Genomic DNA, 16,276 nt, shown 5'->3' on the forward strand with positions numbered 1-16,276 from the left:
GTAAACATGGACCCCCATCATTGGATTCAATCCTTTCCATGCTTCTATATGAGATTTACACATTCATTTACCCCTATCATTACCAATCTTTACATATATAATGTGTTATGATCTAATGGTTTATAAAACTTTCCCAATATATATACATTGTGTAACACCCCGATCCGTGTCTGTCGCTGGATTAGAGTTACGAGGCATTACCGATCAAAACCTGACTCAAAATTTTTTTTTTCAGTCAACCACAAAATTTCATTCTATATATATATATTTATTATCACATAACCATTTAAAATCAAAGATGCATCTTTAATTAAATTTCATATACTAACCATGTTTCAACAGTTCATCCATATCATTATCATTTACCTAATCAAAATTTAATATCATAAATCAAACATTTATCCAAGCATTTATTTCATTTCGATTTTCTAACTATACTACATATTACAAACATAGGTAATCTATCCTGTTTGGACAGCTCTTATACATCAGAAATTGAGCAGCATGTATATACCAATTTGGACAGCACTTATACACAAAATTTTACAACATTTATATACAAAATTGGACAGCATTTATTCACCAAAATTTGGCAGCATATATGTAGCAATTTGGACAGCACTTATACACAAAATTTGACAGCATGTATATACAAAATTGGACAACATTTATTCCCCAAAATTGGGCAGCATATATGTAGCAATTTGGACAGCACTTATACACAAAATTGGACAGCATTTATTCACCAAAATTGGGCAGCATATATGTAGCAATTTGGACAGCACTTATACACAAAATTGGACAACATGTATATACAAAATTGGACAGCATTTATTCACCAAAATTGGGCAGCATATATGTAGCAATTTGGACAGCACTTATACACAAAATTTGACAGCATGTATATACAAAATTGGACAGCATTTATTCACCAAAATTGGGTAGCATATATGTAGCAATTTGGAAAGTACTTATACACAAAATTTGACAGCATGTATATACAAAATTGACAACATTTATTCACCAAAATTGGGCAGCATATATGTAGCAATTTGGACAGCACTTATAAACAAAATTTGACAGCATGTATATACAAAATTGGACAACATTTATTCATGAAAATTGGGTAGCATATATGTAGCAATTTGGACAGCACTTATACACAAAATTGGACTGCATGTTTATACAAAATTGGACAACATTTATTCACCAAAATTGGGCAACATATATGTAGCAATTTGGATAGCACTTATACACAAAATTGGACAGCATGTATATACAAAATTGGACAGCATTTATTCACCAAAATTGGGCAGCATATATGTAGCAATTTTTTACCATTAAAGCATATGCATTACTACCGAATTCAAACCAAAAGAGATAAGCCATTTTCGCATGGGTTTTAAATACATATATACATTGGTTCCAAAATCAATATTTTAACTATGCTATACATGTCATATATTTGAGAACGATTTAGCAAAATACCAAAAGAAAATATCGATAGTGTGACGAGCTTAGCTGACGATCCCCGAACACGTAACGATCACCAAAATCTATACGTCAAAACAATTATCCAACACATTGTAAGCTAATTTAGCTTAGTAAGTTATAAGCAAATAAACTCTACTATTTAAACCGATATCTCAAATAATATTCAACCAATTCATACTACTAAATCATCTTACCTTTAGCTTACCATATCATAAGATAATTATTCACTTATTACTATGATTTAACTAAAATCAATATAATTACATAACCATAAACATTTCTTCAAATTTAATCACAAGACCAAATACATTATGCATTTCCTCATCATAATATAAAGAATCATATTATATATATATATATATATGATTCCAAATACAATCACCACATAGGTTTAATATCTACAAAGCTTAACCTTAAAATACAACCATAATGGTTATTACTCAAGAATTACAAGTATTTACTCATTTTAATAATCACGATTTCTCAGTAAGACAAGTATTCAATACTAATAGTTATTCGAAAATATTTAATAAGTTCGCACACTTAGTGTTCAACAATCAAATTCGTACACTTAGTGCTTTGCCATTAAACTCGCACACTTAGTGCTTTACAATTAAACTCGCACACTTAGTGCTTTACAATTAAATTCGCACACTTAGTGTCGAAAGTCAACAACTCAATAAATCTTATTTCAATAATTTTATCACTTCAGGTATATATATATCATTCAATTCAGCATAATTATTTACATACTAAACTGATTTTAAAACGATACAACTATATATATGCTTAATAACTTACCTCGGATGTCGTCGACTAATAGATCGGCTACTCAACTACTTTCGATTTCCCCCGATCTAAATCTGATTTCTTGGTTTCTTGATCTAAACATATTCAAATAAATCTTATTTAAACATTTTTTTTCATTCAATTTAGTCTAAGAACATATAAATGGGAAAATTACAATTTTTCCCCTAACATTTCACACTTTTTACAATTTAATCCTTTTCGCTCAAAACACAAAATACACAAATTTTGACTACACTTCTTAAGGGCCGAATGTACCTATTGTTCATACAAATCCTCACATTTCATTTATTTCACATTTTAATCCCTCAAAAATTTAATTTCACAATTTAACTCTAATTACTCAATTTCACCAAAACTTCCAATACAAAACATATTAATCTAAAATGTATCTTTCATTATTCATCATCAAACATCACATAACACAAATTTTCATCAATGGCACAACGTAAAATATTCATCAAAATTAAAAATTCAAACATGGGCCGGATAGTATTCGAAACAACGATATCAAAAACGTAAAAATTATCAAAAAGCGAAACCAACCCATACCTTAATTTATCTTTAGAAGTGCCGAACATTCAAAAAGAAACCATGCATGAGTTCTCTTACACATTCGGCTTTCAAAGATGATAAAAATCATCTTTTCTTAGTTTATTTTAACATATATACATTATAATTATTAAATTACTTAATTAACCTTATTATAATAAATATATAAAACATATATGTAAAAGACAATGTTGTCATATGTCATCCACTAACTATATTTTGGTCTAATTACATCTTTAGACCTCCCACTTAAAAAGACAACAACAAATAAGTGCTTTTAAAATTTAACCTCTAAATTTTTATTTTACGCGATTAAATCATTTTTTATCAAATTGAATCTTCAAACGATAAAATTTCCACACGAATTTTTCACACCTATAACTTAACATATAATAAACACTAAAAATAATATAAAAATATTTTTCTGACTCAAATTCGTGGTTTCGAAACCACTACATCCGATTAGGGTCAAAATTAGGCTGTTACAACTCTCCCCCTTAGGGATTTTCGTCCCCGAAAATCTTACCGGTAAATAGGTGTGGGTAACGTTCTTTCATTGTATCCTCTGGCTCCCAGGTTGCTTCCTCAACTCCATGTTTATGCCACAATACTTTAACTAATGAAATTTTCTTATTTCGTAACTATTTAACCTCACGAGCTAGAATGTAAATCGGTTCTTCTTCATATGACATATCAAATCTAATCTCAATCTCTGACGGACTAATCACATGTGTAGGATCGGATCGGTATCTACGAAGCATCGAAACATGGAATACATTGTGAATCTTTTCTAACTCAGGTGGTAACATCAATCTATAAGCAACCGGTCCGACACGCTCTATAATCTCATACGACCCAATAAATCTCAGACTCAATTTGCCTTTACAACCGAATCTGAGTATTTTCTTCCACGGTGAAACTTTTAGAAACACTTTGTCCCCGATCTGAAATTCTATATCCTTTCTTTTCAAGTCCGCGTAAGATTTCTGACGATCCGATGCTGATTTCAGACTGTCCCGAATCACTTTCACTTTCTGTTCAATCTCTTTAATCAAATCAACCCCGTGTATCTTATTTTCACTGAGCTCGGTCCAATAAAATGGTGTACGACATTTACGATCGTACAAAGCCTCGTAAGGTGCCATTTTTATACTAGATTGAAAGCTATTATTATAAGCAAATTCAATCAAAGGTAAGTATCGTTCCCACGTACCTTCAAACTCGAGAATGCAACATCTCAACATATCTTCAAGTATCTGAATGATTCGTTCGGATTGACCATCTGTTTGCGGATGGAAAGCTGTGCTAAAATGTAGTTTTGTACCTAAAGCATCTTGTAGTTTCTTCCAAAACCGCGATGTGAATCTCGGGTCTCTGTCTGAAACAATAGAAATAGGCACACCATGCAATCTCACAATTTGAGAAACATACAATTCAACAAGTTTATCAAGTGGGAAATCTGTGCGAATCGGAATAAAGTGTGCCGATTTTGTCAACCTATCAACAATAACCCAGATTGCATCTTTCTTGCTCGGTGTCAATGGTAAACCGGATACAAAATCCATCGTGACTCGGTCCCATTTCCATTCACGTATCATGATCGGCTGAAGCAATCCAGATGGTACTTGATGCTCGGCTTTTACTTGCTGACATATTAAACATTTCGAAATAAAGTCAGAAATGTCTCGTTTCATACCATGCCACCAATAGTGTTGTTTCAGATCGTTATACATTTTCGTGCTACCCAGACGAATAAAAAATCGACTATTATGAGCTTCATTCAAAATTATTTGAATTAACTCTGAATTTTTTGGAACACATAACCGGTTTCTGAATCTCAAACAATCCTCAGCATCAACTAGAAACTCTGAATCAACATTTAATTCACACTGAGCTCATTTTGCAATTAAATCATCATCGGCTTTCTGAGCTTCACAAATCTGTTGAACAAATAACGGTTTTGCTTTCAACTCAGCTACTATCACACCATCATCAGACATAACCATATGCGCGTTCATTGCACGCAAAGCAAATAGTGATTTTCGACTTATGGCATCAGTAACAACATTAGCCTTTCCCGGATGATAGTCTATCACAAGCTCGTAATCTTTCAGCAATTCTAACCATCGACGCTGTCTCAAATTTAGATCTTTCTGAGTCATCAAATACTTCAGGCTTTTGTGATAGGAATAAACATGACATTTTTTTCCAAACAGATAGTGGCGCCATATTTTCAACGCAAATACAATAACGACCAATTCCAAATCGTGCGTTGATAGTTCTTTTTGTGCGGCTTTAACTATCTCGAGGCATAGGCTAGAACTTTTCCTTCCTGCATCAAAACACAGCCCAAACCATTTAAAGATGCATCACTATAAATAACAAACTATTTACCTGATTCTGGCTGAACTAAGACTGGAGCTTCGGTCAAAAGAACTTTCAACTGATCGAAACTTTTCTGACACTTTTCTGACCACTCGAACTTAACGTCTTTTTGTAGTAACTTTGTCATCAGGGTAGTAATCATAGAGAACCCTTTTACAAACCGTCTATAATAACCAGCGAGCCCTAGAAAGCTTCGAACTTCAGAGACATTTTTCGGAGGTTTCCAATCAAGTATAGATGAAATTTTACTCGGATCAACTCGAATACCCGATGCTGATACAACATGACCCAGAAAATTGACTTCATGTAACCAGAACTCACATTTACTGAACTTTGCATACAACTGTTTATCTCGCAAAGTTTGTAACACAAGTCTCAGATGTTCAGCATGCTCGGTTTCATCACGAGAGTAGATCTAAATATCATCTATAAATACTACCACAAACCGGTCCAGATATTGTTTAAAGATCCGATTCATCAAATCCATGAAAACAGCAGGTGCATTAGTAAGTCCGAAAGGCATAACCAAAAACTCATAATGTTCGTACCTCATTCGGAAAGCAGTCTTTGGCACATCAGATTCTTTAACCCGCAACTGATAGTAGCCTGATCTCAAATCTATTTTCGAAAACACAGAAGCCCCTTTAACTGATCGAACAAGTCGTCAATACGTGGCAACGGATATTTATTCTTTATAGTCACCTTATTGAGCTGCCGGTAATCAATGCACATTCTCATTGTTCCATCTTTCTTTTTCACAAATAGAACTGGTGCACCCCAGGGAGAAAAACTCGGTCGTGCGAAACACTATCTATCAACTCTTGCAACTGTGCTTTCAACTCTTTTAATTCTGTCGGTGCCATACGGTACGGAGCTATTGAAATCGGAGTCGTCCCCGGTACTAACTCAATTCCAAATTCTACCTCCCGAATAGGTGGCAAACCCGGCAATTCTTCAGGAAACACATCTGAATACTCACATACAACTGGCAGAGATTCAATCTTCTTTTCGGTCACTTTACTATCAAGAACATATGCAAGATAAGCTTTACAACCTTTTCTCACATACTTCTAAGCCAACATAGAGGATATCACTGCCGATAAACCATTCAGATCATTAGATTCAATCCGAATAATCTCGTCATTCAGGTATCTTAAATCAATAGTCTTCCTTTGCGCTAACCACGATCGTAAAGTCAACCACCCATACCCAAAATTATATCGAACTCGTCAAATGGAAACAACATCAAATTAGCCGTAAAACACAAATCTCGAATCATCAACGGACAATCCTTACACACTTTGTCAACCAACACACACCGGCCCAGGGGGTTTGATACTCTAATCACAAATTCAGTAGACTCAACAGGTAAAGTCTTACTAAATACTAAAGTTTCACACACATATGAATGAGTCGAACTAGGATCAATCAGTGCAATAACATTAGTATGATAGAGCTGCTGTGTTGCCCGATCTCGTATTCTGAGTCAAATTTTGATCCGCAAACTCTAGGCACTCCCGAATAAAATGATATTTTGATCCACATTTATAGCAAACTCGATTGTCGTACTTGCCCCAACACTCACCAACATGTCTTCTACCACACTGCTGACACTCAGGTTTATTCAGTTGGGTATTACCAACACTAGCAACTAAGGTGGCTCTTGAGCTCATTGGTGGTCGTTCTTGTATAGAAAGCCCGACAGTAGCCTCAGATCGGCTACTAACATCTCTGAACTTCTTTGTTGCTGTCTGAAAAGTTTTACTCGTTGATCTCTTGCGAAAATCACTAGCTTCCAACTCAGCTTTTCTTTTCTCTTTGCTGAGTACTTCAGCCTTGCAAGCTCGCTCGACGAGTACTACGAACTCTTTTATTTCGGGTATGCCGACAAGCAATTTTATGTCTTCATTCAGCCCTTCCTCGAATCTTTTACACATAGCAGTCTCGGTCGCAACACACTCTCGGGCATATCAGCTGAGTCTCATAAACTCGCCCTCATAATCAGATAAGGTCATACGACCCTACTTTAGCTCGAGAAATTCTTTGCGTTTCTGATCAATGAATCGCTGACTGATATACTCTTTGTGAAATTCTGTTTGAAAGAAATCCCAAGTGACACGCTCTTTCGGAACAATCGAAACTAGAGTGTTCCACCAATAGTAAGCTGAATCCCGTAACAAAGATATCGCACATTTCAGACACTCATCAGGTGTACAGGATAATTCATCGAAGACACGAATGGTATTATCGAGCCGAAATTTAGCCCGTTCCGCATCATCACTAGCTATGGCCCTAAATTCTTCAGCTCCGTATTTTCTTATCTTATCAACAGGAGGTTTATTCAATTTCATAGGATCGATAGTCAGAGGTACCACAAGCATCGGAAGTGGGTTAATCGGGGTCGGAGGTTGTTGAACAGCCATATTTGTCTGGATATATTGAGTAAATCATTCATTCATCATAGTTTAGAAGGCTTGTTTATTCTCATCACCATGGTTACTCGTATTTGGTCGAGAATCAACCAGCTCCATCTCTTGCACGGAAGCAGGTGCTACACTCTCGACATCATCTGCTACAGTTTGATCGGGATCCATTACTATACGAAAACACATTTGTAGATGTCAGAAGTCATCACACTATCTCAATATAAAATATGGCATGTATAGCTAGACTCACACGCGCTACGTTAGTCCTAGAATCGACTAAACCGTAGCTCTGATACCAATAAAATGTAACACCCCAATCTGTGTCCGTCACCGGATTAGAGTTACGAGGCATTACCGATCAAAACCTGACTCAAAATTTTTTTTTTCACTCAACCACGAAATTTCATTCTATATATATATTTATTATCACATAACCATTTAAAATCAAAGATGCATCTTTAATTAAATTTCATATACTAACCATGTTTCAACAGTTCATCCATATCACTATCATTTACCTAATCAAAATTTAATATCATAAATCAAACATTTATCAAAGCATTTATTTCATTTCGATTTTCTAACTATACTACATATTACAAACATAGGTAATCTACCCAGTTTGGACAGCTCTTATACATCAGAAATTGAGCAGCATGTATATACCAATTTGGACAGCACTTATACACAAAATTTGACAACATTTATATACAAAATTGGACAGCATTTATTCACCAAAATTTGGCAGCATATATGTAGCAATTTGGACAGCACTTATACACAAAATTTGACAGCATGTATATACAAAATTGGACAACATTTATTCCCCAAAATTGGGCAGCATATATGTAGCAATTTGGACAGCACTTATACACAAAATTGGACAGCATTTATTCACCAAAATTGGGCAGCATATATGTAGCAATTTGGATAGCACTTATACACAAAATTGGACAGCATGTATATACAAAATTGGATAGCATTTATTCACCAAAATTGGGCAACATATATGTATCAATTTTTGACCATTAAAGCATATGCATTACTACCGAATTCAAACCAAAAGAGATAAGCCATTTTCGCATGGCTTTTAAATACATATACACATTGGTTCCAAAATCAATATTTTAACTATGCTATACATGTCATATATTTGAGAACGATTTAGCAAAATACCAAAAGAAAATATCGATAGTGTGACGAGCTTAGCTGACGATCCCCAAACACGTAACGATCACCAAAATCTATACGTCAAAACAATTATCCAACACATTGTAAGCTAATTTAGCTTAGTAAGTTATAAGCAAATAAACTCTACTATTTAAACCGATATCTCAAATAATATTCAACCAATTCATACTACTAAATCATCTTACCTTTAACTTACCATATCATAAGATAATTATTCACTTATTACTATGATTTAACTAAAATCAATATAATTACATAACCATAAACATTTCTTCAAATTTAATCACAAGACCAAATACATTATGCATTTTCTCATCATGTAATATAAAGAATCATATTATATATATATATATGATTCCAAATACAATCACCACATAGGTGTAATACCTACAAAGCTTAACCTTAAAATACAACCATAATGGTTATTACTCAAGAATTACAAGTATTTACTCATTTTAATAATCACGATTTCTCAATATGACAAGTACTCAATACTAATAGTTATTCAAAAATATTTAATAAGTTCGCAAACTTAGTGTTCAATAATCAAAGTCGCACACTTAGTGCTTTGCCATTAAACTCGCACACTTAGTGCTTTACAATTAAACTCGCACACTTAGTGCTTTACAATTAAATTCGCACACTTAGTGTCGAAAGTCAACAACTCAATACATCTTATTTCAATAATTTTATCACTTCAGGTATATATATATAATTCAATTCAGCATAATTATTTACATACTAAACTGATTTTAAAACGATACAATTATATATATGCTTAATGAATGTCGTCGACTAATAGATCGGCTACTCAACTACTTTCGACTCCCCCCGATCTAAATCTGATTTCTTGGTTTCTTGATCTAAACATATTCAAATAAATCTCATTTAAACATTTTTTTCATTCAATTTAGTCTAAGAACATATAAATGGTAAAATTACAATTTTGCCCCTAACATTTCACACTTGTTACAATTTAATCCTTTTTGCTCAAAACACAAAATACACAAATTTTGACTACACTTCTTAAGGGCCGAATGTACCTATTGTTCATACAAATCCTCACATTTCATTTATTTCACATTTTAATCCCTCAAAAATTTAATTTCACAATTTAACTCTAATTACTCAATTTCACCAAAACTTCCAATACAAAACATATTAATCTAAAATGTATCTTTCATTATTCATCATCAAACATCACATAACACAAATGTTCATCAATGGCACAACTCAAAATATTCATCAAAACTAAAAATTCAAACATGGGTCGGATAGTATTCGAAACAACGATCTCAAAAACGTAAAAATTATCAAAAACCGAAACCAACCCATACCTTAATTTATCTTTAGAAGTGCCGAACCTTCAAAAAGAAACCATGCATGAGTTCTCTTACACATTTGGCTTTCAAAGATGATAAAAATCATCTTTTCGTAGTTTATTTTAACATATATACATTATAATTATTAAATTGCTTAATTAACCTTATTTTAATAAATATATAAAACATATATGTAAAGGACAATGTTGTCATATGTCATCCACTAACTATATTTTGGTCTAATTACATCTTTAGACCTCCCACTTAAAAAGACAACAACAAATAAGTGCTTTTAAAATTTAACTTCTAAATTTTTATTTTACGCGATTAAATCATTTTTTATCAAATTAAATCTTCAAACGATAAAATTTCCACACGAATTTTTCACACCTATAACTTAACATATAATAAACACTAAAAATAATATAAAACTATTTTTTTGACTCGAATTCGTGGTTTCGAAACCACTATATCCGATTAGGGTCAAAATTGGGCTGTTACACATTGTTAGGATTTTAAGGTCAAGGGTAGCTATTTGATCCAAAAGTTAAGATGGTATTGTGGGATTTTTACCAAAATATTAAAAAATAAATAAAAATAACCAAAATATTATGCTTTTTTTATTTACAAAAATAATACAAAAAAAAAGGCTGCAGCGATGTGACAATACCTTGGAGGAGGGTATCCCATGGGCGGCACCAAAGGTGCCTTTCCCATAGGTAGCACCGATGGTGCCCCTCCCACAGGCGGCACCGCCCATATAATGGGCCATCCGGCTGGTGGGTGGGGGGAAGAGAAGGAGAGGGAAAGAAGAAGAAAGAAAGAAAGAAAAGGAAAGAAAAGGAAAGGAGAGGAAAGAAAGAAAAAGAAGGAAAGGAAAGGAAAGGAAAGGAGAGGAAAGAAAGAAAAAGAAGGAAAGAAAAGGAAAGGAGAAGAAGAAAAAAGAAAGAAAAAGCAGGAAAGATAGGAAAGGAGAAGAGAAAAAGAAAGAAAGAAGAAGAAGAGGGAAGGAAGGAAAAAGAAAGAAAAAAAGGTAATTTTTTTGTAATATTTGAGGTGTAAAAAATTTATGTTATGTACATTATACGTGTTTTTTATTTTATTTAGCATATATATTTTATGAAATTTATTTAGCATGAAAAAATTCATGGTATGTACATTGTAATTAGTTTATTTAGGATTTTTTTATGAAATTTATTTAGGATGTTGTAATTAGTTTTTTAGAAAAATAGCATTAAAAATAAAATGATAAAAAATATGTTTAAGAAAACATAAAATACGAAAAGAAATAAAATGGAAATTGTATATTCAACGAAAGTAATAAAAATCCGAAAAAATGGTATATTTAATAAATTTCAAACATAAGGCACTGAAATAATTTAAAACTATAAAATTAGAAATTATGATATTTTTAAAATAATAAAATGCGGAGAAAAAATACGAATAAATGGTCAAGTAAGAGTGTTTTACTAAATTTTTAAAATAATTAATACAAATATTTCAAACAAAATGTACTGAAATAATATAAAATAATAAAATACTGAAAATAATATATTTTTATTGAAAGTAATAAAATTCGGAAAAATAATACGAGCAAAGGGCGTGAATAAGGGCTTTTTACACTAAATTAATTTAAAAACACACTAAATTAATAAATTTCAAACATAATGCACTGAAATAAAGTAGAATTATAAAATTAGAAATTATGATATTTTTTAAAATAATAAAATGCGGAGAAAAAATACGAACAAATGGTCAAGTAAGAGCGTTTTACTAATTTTTTAAAAATTCAGAAATAATTAATACAAATATTTCAAATAAAATGTATTGAAATAATATAAAATAATAAAATACTAAAATAATATATTTTTATTGAAAGTAATAAAATTCGAGAAAATAATACGAGCAAAGGGCGTGAATAAGGGTTTTTTACACTAAATTAATTTTAAAAACACTAAATTAATAATTTTCAAACATAATGCACTGAAATAATGTAAAATTATAAAATTAGAAATTATGATATTTTTAAAGTAATAAAATGCGGAGAAAAAAATACAAACAAATAGTCGAAATAAGAGTTTTTTACTAACTTTTTTTCAACTTGCAGGCATCGCAATGACTCCATTGATTCAACCCGGTAGACACATATCTGATGCGGCTAATAAGGCGGTATGATTTATTATTTGTTAATCACGGGTTCTATTTATTTAAAAAGGATATACGTAATATATAGAAATAAATCATGTTATCGGAATATTTTTTCTGTAATTTAACACTATCAGGACTCGTACTGAGTAATAAGGGGCCGTGTGAATGGTTTAAAGAAAGCTCTGGATGCACGATTGATGCCGTACTTGGAGCAAGCTGGATTTGGGTCAGTAGCATTGATCCAGACCTCCGACTTGCGCTATAATTTATTATCTGCGCTAGTGGAGCGGTGGCGCCCGAAGACCCACACTTTTCATTTTCTGTGTGGGGAGTGCACGGTGACCTTGGAGGATGTTGCAATGCAGATTGGGCTCCCAATTGACGAGAGTCCCGTAACGGGAGTATCTTCATTTACCGATCCGGTTGCACTTTGTTATCAGCTCCTAAGAGACTCACCAGAGGACGATGAGTCAAATTTTACGGGCTTAAAATTTACATGGTTGAAAGCCAAATTTGGACAATTGTCAGCGACTGCCACTAAAGGTGAGTTGATGTGCGCTGCTCGAGCGTACATCATGCATATCTTAGGGGGGAGTACTCATGCCCGATGCAAACAACAACAAGGTGCATTTGATGTACTTGCCCCTATTAACTGATTTGTCCAGTGTTAGCTCGTATAGCTGGGGCTCCGCCGTTCTAGCAGTGTTGTATCGGGAGCTTTTTCGGACGACAAGCCCGGATGTTGTAGACATGGGCGGATGCCTCACATTACTGCAGTCCTAGGCGCTCTATCGGATGCCATTTTCGGCATCAGTTAGTCACCAACCGTATGTTTATCCACTGGTGAACAGGTGATAAAATATAACTTGTCATTATTCGTAGTCATAATATATTGACTAATGTTACCAACCCTAAACCCTATATTTGTTTTTTGTAGGTGGAGTGTTCGTCCGAGTATCGGGAGGTCGCACACTGTCCCGATATACCGACTCATGATCGAACAGTATGCCCGGGAAGGGATAAGCTACTATTCTAATATTCATGACATATTACTTTCTATATCTTACTCACACGTTATGGCTAATTATAACCATGTTATTAATCATGCAATTTATATGGATGCCATACCGTAGGCCGAAAATTACAGATGTGGTACCCTCGTCTGCATACGTTCATTCCCACATATGGTGCACTAACGCACCAATTATAAATTTCAATGTAGTCGAGTGGTATCACGGAGATCTGGTGCTATGACAGTTTGGCTGCATCTAACATATCCCGAATCCGCCATGCGAGGTGGGGGCGATTCATGGCATGAATAAGAGAGGAAAACCTTAGTTGGATTGGGGCATTAAGCACCAAAAATTTGTGGCACTGTGGAACGATCGAATGCGTCGAAGACCTCAGATGGTTATGGATTCCGAATTGCAACCATCATTAGAGTACATACAATGGTACTATAGTTGCCGGAAGCCATATATACTTGGAGGTCAGTCGACTGTAGTCCCCCCGCACATGCAATAACCTGGGGGATCGTACCCAGCAGCCCCAATGGAGGCAGAGCCTGTGTCATATTATGATCTGGAACTAGAGCCCGAGTAAGAGCCCCAGTCAGAGCCACAGCCAGAGCCTCAGCCAGATCCGGAACAATCACCTTCACATGTGGATTCACATAGCTATCATCCGAATTTGGCGGGCACTGACTATTTCCCGAGCTTCTCAGGGGGCGAATACGCATACGACTTTGAACTCTTTGGATCCTACCCGCCCGGCCCGTATCCGCAGCATCATAGGACTCCCTCCACATCATCAAGTTTGTCGATACCGAACGAGGGACCTGCTCCAAATGATTTCCTCTCTATGTTTACTACACCCTCACCTACGCCAAATGATGATGTTGGTCGTCGCGAACACCCAAAACGTGACCGTCAACCTCCGAATAGGTATACCTCTAGGATCACACCATCAAACCATCAATTTTAGGGGTTCATGGCACTTTTTTGTACATTAACAACTTTGTACTTTTTGTACAAATTTAATTATTCTAATTATAGTTATGCTGAATTTAAGGTTAAATGGCTCCATTTTCGATATAATTTTAATAATTCCAAACGTCATATACTATTTTATAACTTACTTTGGATACAATTTAATCATAATCATAAGCTAAATAATTTTAATTATTTCTAATGAATTATACTTTTTATATCATTACAGATATAAATTTTACAGCATTAGGTCAATTTTGACCCGATCCAGACGGTTGTCTAACATGAAAATTTCACTGAGGGCATTTATTCCGACTATGACCACTTAACCTACATAATCCATAACGCTTACCGTCGAATTTCTCTCTAATGTCCATTTCATTACGGATTCTGCTTGATTGCGGACGACCTCTTGGATTCCTCCGTAGCCCTCTGTCTGGGAGAAGCTCGAAAATCGTCAGAGGCACCTCCCACGTAGATAGGTCAGGTAGGACGGGGAACTCATTTTCCCAGACACGCAATGTGCGCTCGAGCGTGTACCAATCATCGACATATTGTTCAACATTAAGGTTCACTTTAGCACACGCTGCCACGACATGCGTACATGGATAATGAAGTGTTTCGAACCTCCTACACTCGCACCGTTTGCTCCGGAGATTAACTCCATAGGACCTAGTTGGTATACCAGGTCGACGACTAATGGTCTCAGTAACTCGAAACGTTTCCAGTCGTTGTGAATATATTTCTACATTCATTGACCTCGCCATCTGACGGTTTGCAACTATTGCATCCCTAACATGTTCGACAAACACGTGTCTCACCTCTATCTGGTCGACTTGTCTCTGACCCATTCTTGGCATCAAGTTAGCCAGCCTGTAGAATGTAGCAAAAAAGATAGATGCAATCGAAAGATGACGTGTTTTCAACAACACAGCATTGATCCCCTCCATTAAGTTTGTGGTCATTTGGCCATAACGGAAGCCCTCGTCAAAACTTTGAGCCCATTGCCATGGCTTCATCGTGCCCAACCATTGTCGGAAAGATGTGTTTGTCTGCCCCTCCATGTCACTCTCAAGTCGGATCATTCTTTGGTAGAAAATATGTGGCTCTAACTCGTACGCTGCATACGTATTAAGAAAAAATAAGTTCTAGTAACTCGATAACATAAAACATTACTACTTATATTGAAAATATAAGGTTATCATTTACCCATTGCCACGACTTGTCTCTTTCAGTCTGCATTCTTATAATCTTTGTGGAAGTTAGCCGCAATGTGACGGATGCAGTAAACGGGCTTCCATGGCACACCGGAACGCCTAATTTCTGCAATTAAACATTTCCCTCTATCGGAGATGATGCAAATGTTATCGTTGCTAATAACATACCTCCGCAGGTTAGTGAGGAAAAATTCCCAAGACTCCAAGTTCTCTTTATCTACGATGGCAAATGTTATCGGGAGCACGTTTCTATTGCCGTCTTGAGTAACCGTAAGAAGTAGGATCTGTGTATATTTTCCATATAGCCAGGTCCCATCCACCTGTACAAATGGCTTGCAGTGGGGAAATGCCCGCACACATGGATCAAACGTCTAGAACATCCGATGGAAAATCCTTTTTGCCGGTTGTAACTAGTCGTCCGGGCCGTAATAAGGCCTTGTCTGCACAGTCCCCGGTACGTACTCCCGCATAGCAGCTATCCATCTTTGTAGCTCGTTATACAATGAATCGTAATCCCCACACGGTTGCTCCATTACCATCTGTTTAGTTATCCATGCCTTTCAATATGATACTCGATATTGGAATCGTGCTTGTATCTCAGCAATCTGTACCGAAACTTTAATGGTCGGCATGTCCTTCACCATTGGCATGATACAAGTACAGATAGTTTTCGAATCAAGTTTTTCATGATCTTCTGTCATACGTGTTGATGTGCATGTATGAGGACCAACAAATTTTCGTATCTC

This window comes from Gossypium raimondii, chromosome 3 (assembly GCF_025698545.1).
Source record: "Gossypium raimondii isolate GPD5lz chromosome 3, ASM2569854v1, whole genome shotgun sequence".
Lineage (NCBI taxonomy): Eukaryota > Viridiplantae > Streptophyta > Magnoliopsida > Malvales > Malvaceae > Gossypium > Gossypium raimondii.